This window comes from Phascolarctos cinereus, unplaced genomic scaffold (genome assembly GCF_003287225.1).
Source record: "Phascolarctos cinereus isolate Bilbo 61053 unplaced genomic scaffold, phaCin_HiC Scaffold_7;HRSCAF=346, whole genome shotgun sequence".
NCBI classification, from domain to species: Eukaryota; Metazoa; Chordata; class Mammalia; order Diprotodontia; family Phascolarctidae; genus Phascolarctos; species Phascolarctos cinereus.
The window spans coordinates 186,505,038-186,523,632 of record NW_027556180.1 but is presented as its reverse complement, the minus strand read 5'-3'; the positions used below and the strand labels follow the sequence as shown (position 1 = coordinate 186,523,632).

The following is an 18,595-nucleotide window of genomic DNA, read 5'->3' as shown; positions in this document are numbered from 1 at the left end:
GTTAACTAACATCAAGTCTGCTTATATCCTAATAACCCATTCTCAATGTCCATTTAACCATTATTCTGAGTCCCAAATGTCTCATGTAGTTGTCTAGTCCCTGGATATTTTTTTTTGAGCTCCTCATACATTTTTATTGAAAATATTGAACATGAAAGCACCAAGAGGGAGTAGGAGCTAATTCTCCCCTGCCTGCTTCAATCTCCCAGAAATGAGAATACTTTCAACAAGTTCTTTTATGGAGGGTCATATTGAGGGAGAGCTCCCACCCTCAGTAGAGCCATATTTGGTGGTAGGTCCAGGGCTCTGGGTTGCTCCTGGACAGAAACCAGGGCAGTTCAGGCATTGGGGCTAGGGAACTAGGGCTCTAGTTCAGGAACTCAGAGTTAGGGAAACAAACAAGTGGATGGGGAGCACCTCTGGCCCTCTTCCCCAGCAAGGGTGGGGCACATGTTAGTGGGGTAGCAGGCAGCCAGATGCTCTTCAGTACAGCAAATGATATCTGGGGTCCCCAAGTCATCTCTCTATGTTCAGGTCCAAGGGGTGGGGGAAAGGGTGAGGGTGAGGGCTCCCAAGGGTCTGGGGACAACACCAGGCTCTTCTCAGTGGAAGGTGGGCTTGGGGTGGCCCCCAAGGTAAACACAAGTTCTTTTTTCCCCTTCCTCCTCCTCCTCTTTCTTCTGCTCTCCACCAGGGCTTGCTGATCAGGGTGGTCTCAAACCCAAGGCACCATCCTCCACTCCTGTGGGCTGCCAGGCTCTGGCCCTGTTCCCTGTTCCCTGAGGCCCCTGAGGACCTGGCTAAGATCAAGCAGTTCCCCGTAGTGGGCTACCATGGCCTCAATTGTCTCTGCTCAGGCCTCCTGGACAAGGCTGCACCTGGGGAAGGCCCCAGGAAGATGCAGCTGAGCCTGAAGCCCCTCCAGCAGTGTTTGAGGGCTGGGGGGTCCTGGGCTGGGCCCTCCCAGACTTTCTTTCTCTTTGCCCTTGGGGGATGGCAGCTGGGCTCCTCTCCCCTGGGTACTTTTTCTTGAACAACAGATTTTAATTTCAGGACAGCTCTGAAGGGGGCTCTGCTCCTTTGGTTCTAAATCTAGAGGATCCTAAATAATTATACATTTAAATTTGGTTCTCTAATTTTGAAACAATAGAATTTTAGTTCATAACTACTTGCAGTTTCTATACTTACTTAAATCCTATACTTGATATAAAAATATTTTTTTAATATTTATGAGGATCAAATCATAAAATGAGCTCTTTAACTTTGGAAAATTATCAGACACCTCAAAAATGGGAAAATAATTTCTTTTTATTTACCATTATCAATATAATTTATATATATATGTGTATATATGTGTGTGTGTGTGTGTGTGTGTGTGTGTGTGTGTATATATATATATATATATATATATATATATATATATATGGAGAGAGAGAGAGAGAGAGAGAGAGAGAGAGAGAGATAAAATCCTTAATCAATTTTGAGAACTTATTACTAAAACATACTCAAAGCCTTAATTTCTATGAGAGATAAATTTGGAAGCCAATCATATATGTGTGTGTGTGTGTGTGTGTGTGTGTGTGTGTGTGTGTGTGTGTGTGTGTATATGCATGTGTGTGCATGTAGTATGTGTATAGTTATTAGAGAAAACAGTCTAATCCAGTTGCTTTTCTCAAAATTTACTATTCCATTTAATTAGAAACCTTTTATATTACATTTTTGTCTTATAACTTTGTCTAATCATCTCCCTCTAGGGAACATATAATCCCAATATTATAATTTTACCACAAATATAGGTTAAAATTTTCAATGTTTATCCTTGCATCCTATAATAGTAACTCAGAGATGTTCCAGTATCAATCTTTATTTAATAGATTTCATATTGTACTTACAAAATTTCTTCATTATAAAAATTTGCTATAAAAGGAAAAGGAGGGAAATAATTATAACAGAAATATGTATATGTGTGTATGTATATATAACATATATAACAATGTCTCATATCATAATACAGAAAAACTCCCTCAGCTCTGTTTGATTGTAGGCATTAGTCATATCTGACAACAATCATGTAGTCACAGAATACAAGCAAATAAAGCAACATGTATAAAGGTATAAATGACAGAAGGGAATAGAGCCTGCAGATGAGTACAAATATTTTAAATTGAGTAAATATTGTAAGACAAAGGAAAATGAATGATGAGGCAGAGGACCATGTGGATTCCCAGGAAAGCATATAACAATATCATATGTTCGCAAATGGTTCAAGAGAGAAATATGAATTGTGAAAGCAGAATTTATGACATTCACGGAAGAAGCAAATGGCAGAATAGGAAAAGTTAAATACATGATGGTGACTTTTCCAAAGAAAGGAAAAAGAAAAGTAATTGGTAATATAAATACACAGAAGGACAATCTGGAATCAAAGAAGCAATTTTTTTTTAATTCTCTGTACAAATCATTTGTAACTTGAAGGCAAGATGAATACAGACAATTTAAGGATCATGGGTCTCTCAGAAGAATACAGTAAGTAAAAACTGAGAACAGCATAAAACATGTAAAATACAAGAAAATATCCCAAATTTTCTGAAAATAGAAAACAAAATACAATTCAAAATAATTCATAGATTGTTTCCAGGGTAAAAGAAAAAGAAGGAAACCAATGTTGCAAATTCCAAAATATGCAGTGATTAAATATAATGACTTCGAAGACTTTCAACCAATTCTATACACAATTGAGTGAAAAACCTTCATATATAAAGAAAAAGAAATTTGAATAATACCAGACTATTCTGTATCCACTAGAAATCACAGGAAAAACTAAGTGAAGGTGTTCCAAAAAGCAAACTCTTTTAGATTTGGCTCAAGGAGGGAATAATATAGTAAGTTAAGTACAGAAATCTAACTTTCCTATAGGTAGTAGGAGGGGAAAAGGGAAAGAAAAGGGAAGGGGGACAGAAGGGAGGGAAGAAGTAGTAAGGGGAAAAGGGGAAAAAGGAGTGGACTAACAGAAGGTAGGGCAGGCTGAGGGAGGTGGTGGTCAAAAACAAAACATTAGAGAGGGGAAAGGGAGAAAGGATAAAGAAAAGTATAAACAGAGGGGAAGTAGGATGGAGAGAAAGACACAGATAGGAATCATAACTTTGAATGTGAACAAGATGAACTTTCCCATAAAACAGAAGCAGATAGCAGAATGGATTAAAAACATAATCCTAGAATATGTTGTTTACAGGACACGGGTCTGAAACAGAGGGATACACACAGGGTAAAGGTAAAAGGATGGAGTAGAATATATTATGTTTCAGCAGAAGTAAAAAAAAAAAGCAAAAGCAAAAATAGATCTTATTAAAAGAGATAAAGAAGAAAACTAAATCCTGTTAAAAGGCACCATAGGCAATGAAGTAATATCATTACTAAACATACATGCATCAAGTGAGTAGCATCCAAATTCTTAGAGGAGAAGTTGAGGGAGTTACAGGAAGAAATAGACAAACAAATCTATTCTAGTGGGGCACCTCAGCTTCCCCCTCTATGAACTAGATAAATCTAACCACAAAATAAACAAGACAGAAGTTAAGGAGGTGAATAGAATTTTAGAAAAGTTGGATATGGTAGACCTCTGGAGAGAATTGAATGGGGTTAGAAAGGAATATACTTTTTTTTCTTGGTAGTACATAGCACTTACATAAAAATTGACCAGGTAGCAGGGCATAAAAAACTCACAATCCAATACAAAAAGTCAAAAACATTAAATGCATCCTTTTCACATCATGATGCAACAAAAATTATATGTAGTAAAGGGCCATGGAAAGATACACTAAAATTAATTGAAAACTATATCTAATCCTGAAGAGTGGGTCAAACAACAAATCGAAGAAACAAACAATAACTTCATTCAAAAAAATGACAATAATGAGACAACATACCAAAACTTATGGGATGCATTAAAATCAGTTCTTAGGAGTTTATGTCTCTAAATGTTTGCATGAATAAAATAGAGAAAGAGGAGATAAATGAATTGGGCATGCAACTCCAAAATAAATGAAAAAGAACAAATTAAAAATCCTCAAAACTAAATATCAGATTGAAAATACTGAAAACAAAGGAGGGATTAATAAAATTGAAATTAAGAAAACTATTGAACTAATAAATAAAACTAAGAGCTGGTTGTATGGAAAAAGACAATAAAATAGATAAACCTTTGGTTAATTTAATTTACAAAAAAGAAAGAAAGAAGAAAATCAAATTACCAGTATCAAAGATGAAAAAGGTGAATCTACCACCAATGAAGAGTAAATTAAAACAATAATTAGGAACTATTTTGCCCAACTATATGCCAATAAATTTGACAACCTTAGTGAAATGGAAATATTTACAAAAATATAAATTGCCCAGATTAACCAAACAGGAAGTAAAATACTTAAATAACCCCATCTCAGAAAAAGAAATTGAACAAGCCATCAATGAATTCCTTTTGAAAAAATCTCCAGGGCCAGATGGATTTACATGTTAATTCTATCAAACATTTAAGGAAAAATTAGTTCCAATACCATATAGAATATTTGGGAAAATAGGCGGGAGTCTTACCAAATTATTTTTATGATACAAATATGGTGCTGATACCTAAACTGGGAAGAGTCAAAACAGAGAAAGAAAATTATAGACCAATTTCTCTAACGAATATTGACACAAAAATTTTAAATAAAATATTAGCAAATAGAAATGAGAACTTATCATGAGAATAATACACTATGACCTGGGATGATTTATACCAGGAATGCACTATTGGTTCAATATTAAGAAAACTATCAGCATAATTGACCATATCAACAACAAAACTCCCAGAAACCACCTGATCATCTCAATAGATGAAGAAAAAGTTTTTGACAAAATACAACATACATTCCTATTAAAAACACTAGAAAGCATAGGTATCAATGGAGTCTTCTTTAACACAATAAACAGCATCTATCTAAAACCTTCAGCAAGCATTATATGTAATGGGGACAAGCTAGAAGCATTTCTAATAAGATCAGGGGTGAAACAAGGATGTCCATTATCACCACAGTTAATCAATATTGTACTGGAAACGTTAGCTTTAGCAATACAAGAAGAAAAAGAAATTGAAGGTATTAGAATAGGCAAAGAAGAAACAAAGCTATCCCTTTTTGCAGATGATATGATGATATATGCAAGACACAATAGTCAATGACTATAGTAATCTATTATTTGATAAATCCAAGAATCCCAGCTTCTGGGACAAGAACTCACCATTTGACAAAAACTGCTGGGAAAACTGGAAAAGAGTATGGCAGAAACTAGGCATAGACCAATACCTTACACCCTATACCAAAATAAACTCAAACTGGATACATGCTTTGGATATAAAGGCTGATACTACAAGCAAACTAAGAGAGCAAGAAATAGTTTACCTGTCAGATTTATGGAGAGCAGAAGAGTTCATGACCAAATGAGAGATAGAGAACATTATGAAATGCAAAATGGATAATTTTGATTGCATTAAATTGAAAAGTTTTTGCACAAACAAAGCCAATGCAACCAAGATTAGGAGCAAAGCAGAAAACTGGGAAAGAATTTTTTCAACCAGTGTCTCTGATAAGGGCTTCATTTTTAAAATATATAGAGAACTAAGTCAAATTTATAAGAATACAAGTCATTCCCCAATTGATAAACGGTCAAAGAATGTGAACAGGCATTTTTCAGATGAAGAAATTAAAGCTATTTATAGTCATATGAAAAAGTGCTCTAAATCACTATTGACTAGAGAAATGCAAATCAAAACAACTCTGAGGTACCATCACACCTATCAGATTGGCTAACATGACAAAACAGGAAAATGATAAATGTTAGAGAAGGTGTGGGAAAATTGGAACACTAATGCATTGTTGCTGGAGTTGTGAACTGATCCAACCATTTTGGAGTATAATTTGGAACTATGCCCAAAGGACTATAAAAATATACATACCCTTTGACCCAGCAATAGCACCTCTAGGGCTATATCCCAAAGAGATCAAACAAATGGGAAAAGAACCCACATGTGCAAAAATATTCCTAGCAGCTCTTTCTGTGGTGGCAAAGAATTGGAAATTGAGGAGATGCTCATCAATTGGGAATGGCTGAACAAGTTGTGGTATATGAATGCAATGGAATACTATTTTTCTATAAGAAATGATGAGCAAGTGGACTTCAGAAAAACCTGAAAAGGCTTGTATGGACTGATGCTGAGTAAAGTAAGCATAACTAGGAGAATTTTGTACACACTAACAGCCACATTGTATGATAACTAACTTTGATAGACTTAGTTCTCAGCAACACAAGGATCAAAGACATCTCCAAAAGTCTCGTGATGGAAAATGCTATTCACATCCAGAGAAAGAACTATGGGGTTTGAATGCAGATCAAAGCATACTATTTCCTCTCTTTTTTCCTTCTGTTTTGTTTTGTTTCCTTTTTCTTATGATTCCTCCTATTGGTTCTAATTCTTCCTTGCAACATGACTAACGTAAGAATTTTAAAAAGAAAAGAAAAATGTGCAGGAAACAAAATTTAAAAAAGAAACAAAACAAGTTGAAAAAGAGGTGATGAAAGGGATTTTATGTGACTATTTGTCTGAGAGAAAAAAAGAGGGGAATAATTAGAAAACCAGAAAAAAAGGAAAAAGGAAAAGAAATTATTGAGTTAAGTAAAACTCAAAAAGTAGGAAAAGAAGTAACAAATGAGTAAGATAAGGTCTAGGTAAAGACATCCTGTGGGAATAGTGTTGCCTTAAAGTATACCAAACTAAAATGACTGAATAGTATGGTATTGTCTTTATTAAGAGCAGGGAACAACAACAACAACAAAAACTTAATTTGGAAGAAAAGAATATTCGAGACAAATGAAGGAAAATGCAAACCAGGCTCATAACTTTAAATATTAATGGATTAAATAATTGAATAAAATGAAAAGGTTGACACATGGGATAAGGGGAAAAAAACATCATCTATTGCTCTCAAGAAATACACCTCAAACAAACAACAAATAAAAACACAAAGAAATTAAAAGAATTAAAGCAAGGGAACAGAATAAAATTTGCTAGGTGTCAGATGAGTACAAAATAATAAAAATTTCAATCATGTCATCAGACAAAGCAAAACAAAAAATTCACATCATAAAATAAAGAGATAAACAAGTACCGAAAGGAAACATAGATAACAAACCAATATCAGTATTTAACTTACATGTCCCAAATATCTTAGCAGCTAAATAAAGGAAAATTTAACTGGACTATGAGAAGACACAAATATCGATACAATATTAGCAAGAGACTTTTAATGTCTTACCTGTTTTTGGACAAATCTAAAAGATAAAAGGGAAAATATAAAATTAAACAAATTTCTGGAGAAACTAGAGCTAAAAGATTTATATCTTTATGAAATGTAAAAGAATATACATGTTTATCATTATCACCTAGAACTTATATAAAAATGATCATGTATTAGGGTTACAGAGATACCAAAAATTAATGTTAAAAGGCAAGAATAGCAAATATCCTTTATATATCACAGTACAACAAAAAATAGTAATCAAAGCTCTGAACCCATAAACAAACATAAGACACAATCTCAAATAGAGGTACAACAAGAAAATCTTAAATCAGGAGTAGGTAAAGAACTAAATGCTAAAAAATGAAAGTTATATGAAAAACAGTAATGAAACAACAAAGCAGATAGAGGTCTTTTTATGACATACATATATTCTTACATATGACAGACTGTATGAGATATAGTTGTCTATACCTATTTTATTTGCAGTTTCCAGTTTTTCCCAACAACTTTTTTTTTGTAGAATACTTAGTTCTTGTTCCAATAGCTGGGATCTTTGGTTTTGTGAAAAACTAGTCTATTTTTTGAGTAGTCTCTGTATATTGTGTACCTAATCTGAACATGTGTGTGTGTTTGTGTGTCTGTGTCTCTGTGTGTAGTGTATGGAATTGATTCCAATTTATAAGGATAAGACATTACTCAATTGATAGGTGGTCAAAAGTTACAAATAAGTAATTTGTAGAAGAAGAAATACAAGTTATTAATAACCATATGAAAAAGTAACTAATAATTAGAGAAATTCACTTTAAAACAACTGAAGTTTCATCTCACATCTGTAAGACTGTCAAAGTTGGCAAAAAAAAAAGGAAAATTGAACGTGTATAAGGGTCTGTGAGAATAGTCTTGATGTAATTACAACCATGTTCCTCCTCCTCTCATAGCAAATGTCTCTCACCATGGCAGGAGATTTGCAAATGTTTTAAAATAAAATTTATTGATTGTTACATTCAGCAGACATCCCTGAGGATGTGGGGGAAAGGACTCTATAGATCGTATTTCTACTGTTTTGGTTTTGTGATCATTACTTGTCTCAACTTCTTAATCTGGGAAATTAGGATAAAAAAGTTATTAGAATTTCCACTTTCTTGCTCATTAGTTTGATAGTTACATATTCAGATATAAGATAATGTCTTTACACTTTTACATTCTCTATCCAAACAACCTATCACCCTCTGTGCCCTGAAGTTAAGATATGGAAATAAATTATTTCCTGAAAAGAGGGGAAAATGTTAATGATACAAAAATCTGATTTTTAATTGAGTAGTAAGAATTAATTTGAAAAGGCAACGTGGGCAGATTTTTTCCCTTGAAGGCTAAGACAGATGAATTTGGCTTGTTCTGCAAATAAAATCATAAAAAGACATGTAAGGATGATAGTCTTAATATATGCATGTACACATACATACATATGTATTATACACACATATAATATATATTTTATATTTGTTCCTCAAAGTAATAGGTTATGAGATTGGAAAAGGTTTAACAAGGTATTCTTCCAGAAGGCCAATTTGAACGTCCACAGATGGATTCCATTCAAATGTCTAAATATGAGGGCTTATATATTATGTTTTAATAAATTTTGTAAATTCTTAAACTAGATTTAATCTTTTAACTAAATTATTTTATTAGTCCTGAGGAAACTTTCAAATAATGTTTTTATTTCCTATTTTGGGAATTTCTCAGACAATATCAAGTACACAGGCTTTAAGAAAATAAGATCCCACCATTGGGATTACATATTCTTATCACTAGCAGGTTTGAGACACATTCCCTAAGGAATTCCCTAAGGAAAGGCCCATCCCAGTTTAAAATGCCAAGCTGTTGATTCATAGGTAAAATGTTTCTCAGTATAAGTATGCAAAGCTGAACAACTTGTAGACAGTGTTCCATGACAGACCCCTTAGACTCTGAATTACCCAGAAAAAAATATTTCTCAGAGGCAGAAGATATCACAGAATATGCAGCTAGACCAAAGACAATAGAACAAGATATCTTCTGTCAAAAGAAATATTAACATTCATGTTCTTATTCTTTCTGTTCTATTATCATTCATCTTCCCCCCTTTTTTTCTAGATTCTTCCATCTGTTCCCAGTTATGGGTTTTTCCCCATTGTCTCCTACACTGTCCTAAAACTTTTGGGTGGGTACCTACATACCAGACTGAAGCAAGAAATAGAAGTTAAGAGTGGGTAGGGAGGAAGGGAAGGAGAGAATTTGGAACTCAAGGTTTTAAAAACGAATGTTAAAAATTTTTTTACATGCAACTGGGAATAAGTTATACAGGCAAAGGGATATAGAAATAGATCCTGATCTACCAGAAAATAGAAGGGGAAGGAAATAAGAGGGGGGTGTGATAGAAGAGGGAACAGGTTGGATGAAGGGGTATTCTGAATGCATGCCATCAGGGTGGGTGAGGGGAGAGATGGGGAGAAAATTTGGAACTCAAAATCTTGTGGAAGTGAATGCTGAAAACTAAAAATAAATTATTTAATTAAAAAAAAAAAGCCAGGGGAAAAGAACTGGAAGTTAATAACTACATCTTCTTTATTCCAGTTCCTTCTAAAAATATTGATAATAATGCCTCAATCTGTGACTAGAAGCCCGTTGGGCCCCATAAAGATGCTCCTACTCCTGAGATTCAGGTTACTACATCTCAGTGTGGATACATTAAACAAACAATTATCCCCACTCATGATAATAGCTTCAGAGACTATGTGGTTAAAGGATAATTTTTAAATTATTATTACAAACCAATTCCTGCTAAGAGGTTTTGCTATCACTGCCTTATTTATTCCTTTTCTGATCCTTTGCAGTTTGATTAATACTTGCCACTTAGTCATTCAGAGGATGTCTTAGATTTTATGACTTGTTATTCACATACTTTTGTTTCATCATTATCATAACCTTCCTCCCTCATGTGGCTGATCTTCCTATTTCACTATACCAAATGTACCTTATGGTATAATGCAACGAAGGGGTAAAACAATCAGTCATTCTCAAGTAAAAATATTACTGTTTGCTAAGGAAATTGCCAGAGGAAAAGAGGAAGTATAGAAATTAGGAACAAAAATTCAAACTTAATGAAGATAGACTTTGAGTAGTCTAGATTTGGTGATAGTCCAAAAGAATATCAAAAGGCTGAGTAGTAATATAGAAGGAGAAAAGCCACAATACTTTAGAAACATATTATGTGAATAAAATGACAATTTTGCTTTTTCCTCAAGGAGGAGCTTTCCAGCTGACCATCTATAAGAACTATAAGTAAAGTCATTAAAAATGATAACCTGATTAAGAAAGCAGGTAACACAGCAATCTCTTGAGCTTCTTTTTATATGAGAACCTTATTCCAGTTAAGTCCCATCAACTGTTGCTTGTTGGTTACATAACATAAACCCTGACCCCTTGTACAGGTACACTTCATTTCTTTAAGAGACTGAAACTGCTACCAGTGAGCAATCTTCCTTATTATAAGAACAAATCTTTTTTTTTTTTAAATTTGAGATTGGCTGCTCACTTTATTTGTCCCTCAATATGCAGACTCATTGTTGGATAGGATTCTCTTTGGGCCTTGGAGGAAGCCAGGATGCAAATTTCTCTTCCAATGCATAGACCATAGAGATTATCAAAGCAGGAATTTGTGGGATTTTTCTTTTACAAATGAAGTGAGACAAGTTAACACACTTTACATGCTGTCCCACCCACCCCCATCCTTCTCCGTCTTTAAGTGCCTTCTGTGACATAAGTGGAGTTTGTGCTGCACAAAAATGATTACTGTTTATTTTAGAGTTTGCTATATGATTGGGTGCTTGGATTTAAACCTGGAACAGTCCCCTTAGTAAAGCAGGCCTACCTACCCAAATAGACCCAAACTTCCATGAGAAGTTTGGGGAAAAATAATTTTTGTGGGTAAATCGCTATATCCCCAATATACATTGAGTCACCTTTATTTGATAATAGTACTAAAGATATTTGGAAGTCTTACTATGTGTCACGTAGATTTTGCTTCACATAGATTGTTGCTTTATCAGGTCTCTGAGCAAAAAGAAAACATCAGCCTATGCAGGAATATGTGTGGGAACAAAAAAGCTTTTATGAATTTTCAACTGAGAAATGTAGACCATATTTATTGGAAAATTACTTTTTGGGATTTTTAAAGTTTCTCTGTGTGTGCCTGTCTCTTTTCCATTTTCTCTCTATCATACGTATCTATACCTATATGTGTATGTATAGATATACATCTATTTATGTATGTGTATCTCCATATAATTTTGCTTTGTGTATACACACACACACACACACATATGTACACACAGAGATTGATATATGTAAATATCTGTGAGTATGTGGCATTTATAATTATATACATATAGAAAAGAAAAGACTATATATAACCAAGTATCATAGACTAAAGAAACTGAAACTTATAGTTTTCCTTCTTGTGCTACCAAATCTTTTTTCCTATCAGTTTGGCTGTTCACTCTTTTATCTTCACTCTACAGACCTAATGTAGGTAATAGTAAATGTTGGTAATGTTGCTATAAACATCCTATAATGTTTGAAATAATATAATATATAACATAAAAAGGCTACATGGATATAAACTGCTTGCATATATTAGATAAATATTATATATTATATTATATTATATTATATATATATATATAAGAGAAGAGAGAGAGAGAGAGAGAGAGAGAGAGAGAGAGAGAGAGAGAGAGATATTTAAGTATGAGCCTGTATAGGATCTAATGCAACCCTCCACACACCCAGACCCCTATCCCCTGCCAAATGAGAGGATGGTAATTCCTACAGAGAATTAAATGTATGTCTTGATTCCATTGGGGTGCAAAATGAGTGCCAAATATCTTAAATGTATAAAAAGCTTAATTATACAATATATAAATTATTTATTTGTCTACTGATTATAGTGTTTACTAATTGCAATAGATTCTATAGATATTCACAGGATAATTGTTTAAACTTCATAGTAAATTCCAAAGTCTCTTATTTATCGTGCTAGTTATATAATGTTGAGAAATGCTGCAAAACAACGAAATAGCAGACTTCTGGCACAGTGGATCGAGTGCTGGGCCTGGAGTCAAAACACTCGTGAGTTTAAATCTGGGCTCAGACAATTACTAGCTGTGTGACCCTGGGCAAATAATTTTGTTTGCCTAAATTCCTCACCTGCAAAATGAGTTAGAGAAAGAAATGGCAAACCATTCCAGTACCTTTGCCAAGAAAATCTTAAACGTTACAAAAATGTCAGAAAAGACTGAACAACAACCTAAGACATTTATGAATATATTAAGCTTTCCAATCGTTATAAGAAATTATGTGCAAAGACTATTATTCCCAGACTTAGAATCTTGACTTAAGTATACTAAGAAAAAGATGTCCATAAAATTTGGTGGGGAAAAAAGTTCAACAGGAACCCTCAACCACTTTATTGCCTTTGGACTTCAGTACCTTTAACCTTGGATCTACAGACTCCATTTAAAAGAAATTTGATCTCTAGATGTCTCTGGCAAGCAGACCCCCAACCTCAAAAACATGCATTAAGCTATTATGCTAACCTTGACAAATTTGCTCCTACCTTTGAGTAAGCCCATATTACTCCTTTGTAATTTTCAAATGTTTATATTCTGTTTAAAATCTGTGATTATTTTATTTTTATGATTTTTTAAAAGCAATTGTACTTGAATTTGAAAAACAATAAAGACAGGAAAAATCCTAGAAACTCTTAGAAAAGACCCTGTATAAGCTTAACAAGGTACTAGCCTATAGTCCATACTTCTAGGAAGGCTAAAGCTGGTAACCAGTTAAGTCCAGCACCATTATGGTAAGCTCTCTAAGGAGGGACAAACTTGGCCTTGGTAGAAAAATGGAGTATATTAATGCGTTTTGCGTATCAGCATTGGGATTAGGCCTGTGGGTGGCCCAGTGAAGTAAACTTCTAGCTTGGGCAAAAAAGGTAAATTTGATTTTTAAAAAATGAGTACAAGAAATGGATATTTCTCATTAGTGTAACATATCATTTTACAACTGGAAACTACTTGTTTATAATGTTAACTTGAAAAACAACTATGCACTGCTTTAAGTTGTAAGCAGGAGAACTTGCTCTGTGATATGGAATCACTTGACATTATAACTTTGATTTGATCTCAGTTTGAATCAAGGTAAAAGTGTTTGTTGCACTAAATTAATAATTCATCACACAAGGGAAGATTTCAACAACCATTCATAGAGAGGATTAGGCAGCAAATCCAAATGTTAGTCAGTTCCAGATCTATATAGATTTCTGGAAAGTTGAAAAGATAACCTCCTTTATCATCCTAAAAGAAAACTAAAAATTAAAACTCCCAGCAATAACATAGCCAAAATGCAGAGCTTCTAGGTCAACAACAACAACAACAACAACAAAAATACTTCAAGTTGAGAGAAATAAATATTACAAATACTGAGAAGCCACTGTCAGTATCACACAAGATCTAGCTTCCACCACCAAAAAGTAGTGGAGGTCTTGGAATAAGAAATTCCAAAAAGGAAAAAGGTACAAGCTTATAACTAAGAATTACTTACCCAGAAAAATTAAGTATTACCCTACAAGGAAAACATGAGTATTTAATAAATAGAGAATTTCCTGTCATTCAAGATGAAAACACCTGAGTAGAGTAAAAATTTTGAAATATGAATTCTGAAACCTCAGCTCCTATATAAGAAGACAAAAAAACCCACAAGTAATCAAAAGAGATTAAACAAGGATGAAGTATTTATATTCTAATAGGAGAAGAAGACATAAGTCCTATAAGAAGGCCTGGGCATGTTTCTGTTAAGTTGTGATACTCTTAAAAGAGATAGGAAAAGAACAAATACATTAGAGGAAAAGAGGGGAATGGTGGAGAAATTTTACTCTTAATTGGGGTATCCAATATATTAAAATCTACACAAATAAGGAGAAAAAGGCAAAAGAAGCAGGTATCATTTGAAGCTAACTTTCCAAAGGAGGGTAAAATAAATATGTATACACAAACACAGAAACACACACAGAAATAAATTTCATTCAAGTGGAAACCAGATGAAAAAGGGGAGACGGCTAAGTGAGATAAAAGAGATGATAGATTCTGGGTGAGATATGGATAAGCAAAACAATCTCTAACCATGGTAAGTATGAAAGAAAGAAAGAAAGAAAGAAAGAAAGAAAGAAAGAAAGAAAGAAAGAAAGAAAGAAAGAAAGAAAGAAAGAAACAGAATGAACTACAAAGCAGAATCCAACAACATACTCTTAACACTTATAAAGATTCATAACGATTTAATATAAGGGGATAGGTGCAATATTTATTACGCTTTAACTGAAATATAAAAGGTGTAACAACCACAGCACCAGACAAAGCAACAGAAAATTATTGATATGTTTAAAAGAGATAAGCAGAAAAACTATTTTATGCTGAAAGATACCACAAAAATGAATCAATAGTAATACTTAAAATGTATACAAGTATGTAAAGCACCTAACTGCTTAAAGGAAAAGCGGAAGTACTTACATGGATAAATAAAGAGTAAAACTATAATAATGGATGACCTCAGTAAACTGCTTTAAAAGGCAGACAAATCTAACCTGAAACAAAATTAAATAAGAATTTAAGGACGAACAAAATTTTAGAAGACCTCAAATATAATAGATCATGGCAAACATTGAATAAGAATAGAAAGGAACATACAACTTCCTTAACTATTCATGACACCTTTACAAAAATTTGTCATGTATTAAGGCATAGAAATATCACAAACAGGTACAGAAAAGCAGTAATATTATTTATTTTACTCTTGAAGAAATAATTTAAATGATGTGGTGATAAAATGATTTATTTCTAATCATTTGGTGTATCAAAGAAGAAATTACTAAAAAACAAATTACCTGGGGCAGCTAGGTGGCACAGTGGATAGAGCACTGACCCTAAAGTCAGGAGTACCTGAGTTCAAATCCCACCTCAGATCAAACACTTGACACTTAGTAGCTTTGTGACCCTGGGCAAGTCACTTAACCCCAATTGCCTAAAAAAAAAAATTACCAAAGGTAATAATGACAACAATAAAACAACATCATTTTGGGGTATATACAAAACAGTCTTTAATGGAACATTTATTTATCTAAACACTTTAATCAACAAAAAAGAGAAAGAATAGATCAATTGACTATTTTTAAAATTGAAAACTAACATATTTTAAAAACACTAAATACAAAATATATAAAAGATGTAAAAAGAGATTAACAAAATTGAAAGCAAAAAAAAAGTTGTATTAATAAATAAAACCAAATCTGGCTTGCTCAAAAAATAAACAATAAAATTGATAAAACATTTGCTTATTTAATTTTTTAAAAAGATGATGCATTTTCTACCGAGCAGTTATAATGGCATCAATATTGTTTTGACGTGTGATTAAGCGTATTACTTAATAAATTGGTGCTTAAACCCTAAAAATAGCAATTAAGCCTAGAGCATTCCACAAACTTCATTATATGAATGTAACATAAGTAGAAGTAATATTGATTTAAAAGCATCATTCTTAATCCTGGATGAGCTGCCTATAGGTTTTATCATCTCAGTATCCTCATAGTTTCATATTTAAATTTTTGGGACTTTTAATCACATAATGGTAAAGGTTTCTCCTTCCACAGGTAGATCTGAATTCAAATCTAGCCTCAGGCATTTATTAGCTATGTGACCTTGGGCAATTCATTTAACCTTTAACTGCTCCAGTTTTCTCAACTGCAGAATTTGGATAATAATAGCACCTATGTCTCTGGGTTCTTGTAAGGGTTAAGTGAGATAATATTCATAAATTACTTAGAACAGTACCTAGCACATAATAGGCACTTATTAAATGTTTTTTTTTCTGTCCTTCCTTGCTTCCTCCCTGCTTTGTTTCTCACTCCAATTTAATATAAACCCAGAAGAGCTAAACTTCATGAATGAATCAACCAGTCATATATGTAAACCAGGTACAAGCAAGGTTTAATCAATTTGGGAGAATTGATCAGTGGATAAAAACAAATAAAACCGCCCCCCTAAAAATATCTTTTGATTGACTGGAAAAAAAGACTCCTTCTTGGCCTATGTGTAACACAGCAAGTTGGTTTGAATCAGAATTCCAGCAACAAGCAAGTTGAGAGGTGAAAGATTGTCTAGTGTAAGACTTCTGAGGAGGAAAAGCCCACCCCATCTTTGAGACAACTAATTTTATTCCTGGACAGTTCAAATTGATAGGAACTTAGACTTTCCCCCCCATCATTACATTGAGGATAAATGGATTAAAATTAATTCTTCTTCCATATCAGAGGCCTTCAAAAACTCTAAGGTAGCTATCAAGTTTAATGAGTCTTCACTTCTTCATGTTAAATATCTCCAATTCATTCCAATGATCTTCATATGATATGAACTTAAGGGATTTTATCATCCTGGTTGCCCTCTTTTGTTCAAGTTTAACAATACCTTGCTTAAACTGTTAAGAGTTGATAGCTTCATACTGCCTCTCCTGTCTTCCTAAGTAAATCACTTTTCAAGAAACCAGAGATGTGAATGCAGTTGGAATGAATATTCTCACCACAATTCAGAGTAAACTGGTTTCAAGAAGGAGAATCAAAAGATTGACTTTATAAAATCTAGGACTTAGAGTTGCCTTGCTGAGTGACTAGGGGTACTTCTGAATCACAAAACACTTGAAACCATCTCTGAAACTATGTTTAAATGAGCATACTCTTCTCTGTGGGAGGGAGGCTATGTAGCAACAGGTGGCAGCAGAGAACATGAAGAGAACAGCTTAGCGGAGAACCTAGTAAATGCCATCACCATGCAGTTACCAGCATAGTGAAGAACACTGGCTAGAATAGCCCACCTGCGTATACCACCAATTTTCGGCAAGGCAGTCTGTAGCTCAATGGCATCTCCAGATCTGCAGCTGACATCAATGACTCCCTTGGGGAACTGTGATTTTGGGGGAAAATGGTGGTAGACAAGTATTCTAGTTGGGACACACATCTAGGAGAGTTAGTAATCTGTGCTCTGCATGTTCTCTTTCACCTTGTCTAATATTCTTTGACCTTGTATGATCCCTCTCCTGCCATGGTGTAGGAATCTTCATGTTTGGTAATAATATTCTTCTCTTCATTATTTTGCTAAGCTGACTAATTTAACATATTTTACTTTGAATGTGTTTTTTACTTGGTCTGATAAAAATAACATTATCAAGATTTGTGAGCTGTAGTTTTGAGTGGATGCTAATCTAATCTATACTTTTCAAGGAGCCTGCAACTAATGGAAGTCCAGACTATACTTAATAGTAAGAACTTTCATTAGGCAGGTGAGTAGCACAACAAATACAGCCTTTGGCTTGTCAAGAAGATAAGTTCAGATCTTGCTTTAGACATTTGCCAGCTGTATGCCCAGGGGCAAGTCCTTTAATCTAAGCCAACCTCAGTCTTCATCTGTAAAATGGGGATCATAAGAACAGCACCTCTATCAGAGTGTTGTCATGAGGGTCAAATAAGAAATAACATGAATAGTACCTTGCAAACATTAAAGTACTACATAAATCCTAGCCATTAAAATAAGGATTATTTATATATTACTTTATGATTTACAAAATATTCTCTGAAAATCCTATAAAGAAGGTAGTTCAAGGCTATCTTTTACAAATGAGAAAATTAAGGCTCAGAGAATTTGTGGCAACTTATTTATGATTATCCATCTAGAAAGTATTAGAAACAAAATTTGAACTCAGTTGTCTTGAATATAAATGGAGTTCCCTTCACCCTCAATTCACCTGTCATTTTATAGCCAGTACCACCTACTTGCAACTGTTGGTGTTAAAGGATAAGTCAATAAAAATTTAGTAATAAAGGTCTAGTTTAAAATAAAGCATTGATTTATTTCATAAACCAAATTTATGTTCAAAATATATTCAAATTAAGCTTCCTTTTTAAAAAAAATTACCTGTTAGTATTCATTTATTTTTTCAATGTCCCTTTTCTTGTTATTACATATATTCCCATTGTCTAGTAAAGTGCCTTAAAAGCAGTAGTTACTTAATAAATATTTATTAAATGAAGGAATGAGTTAATGAGTTAACAGTTGTTTACTCAGCTGGAATGAGTTGTGGAAGAGAATTGAATTGTGAGTGCACACTTAGCTAACTTTCAGCTGTTTCTT

At 33.6% G+C, this 18,595-nt stretch overlaps 1 pseudogene; it reads right to left on the bottom strand.

Moving 5' to 3' along the window:
• Positions 1-271: 271 nt before the first annotated feature.
• Positions 272-17,425, bottom strand: LOC110194651 (proline-rich protein 19-like; annotated as a pseudogene).
• Positions 17,426-18,595: the final 1,170 nt, after the last annotated feature.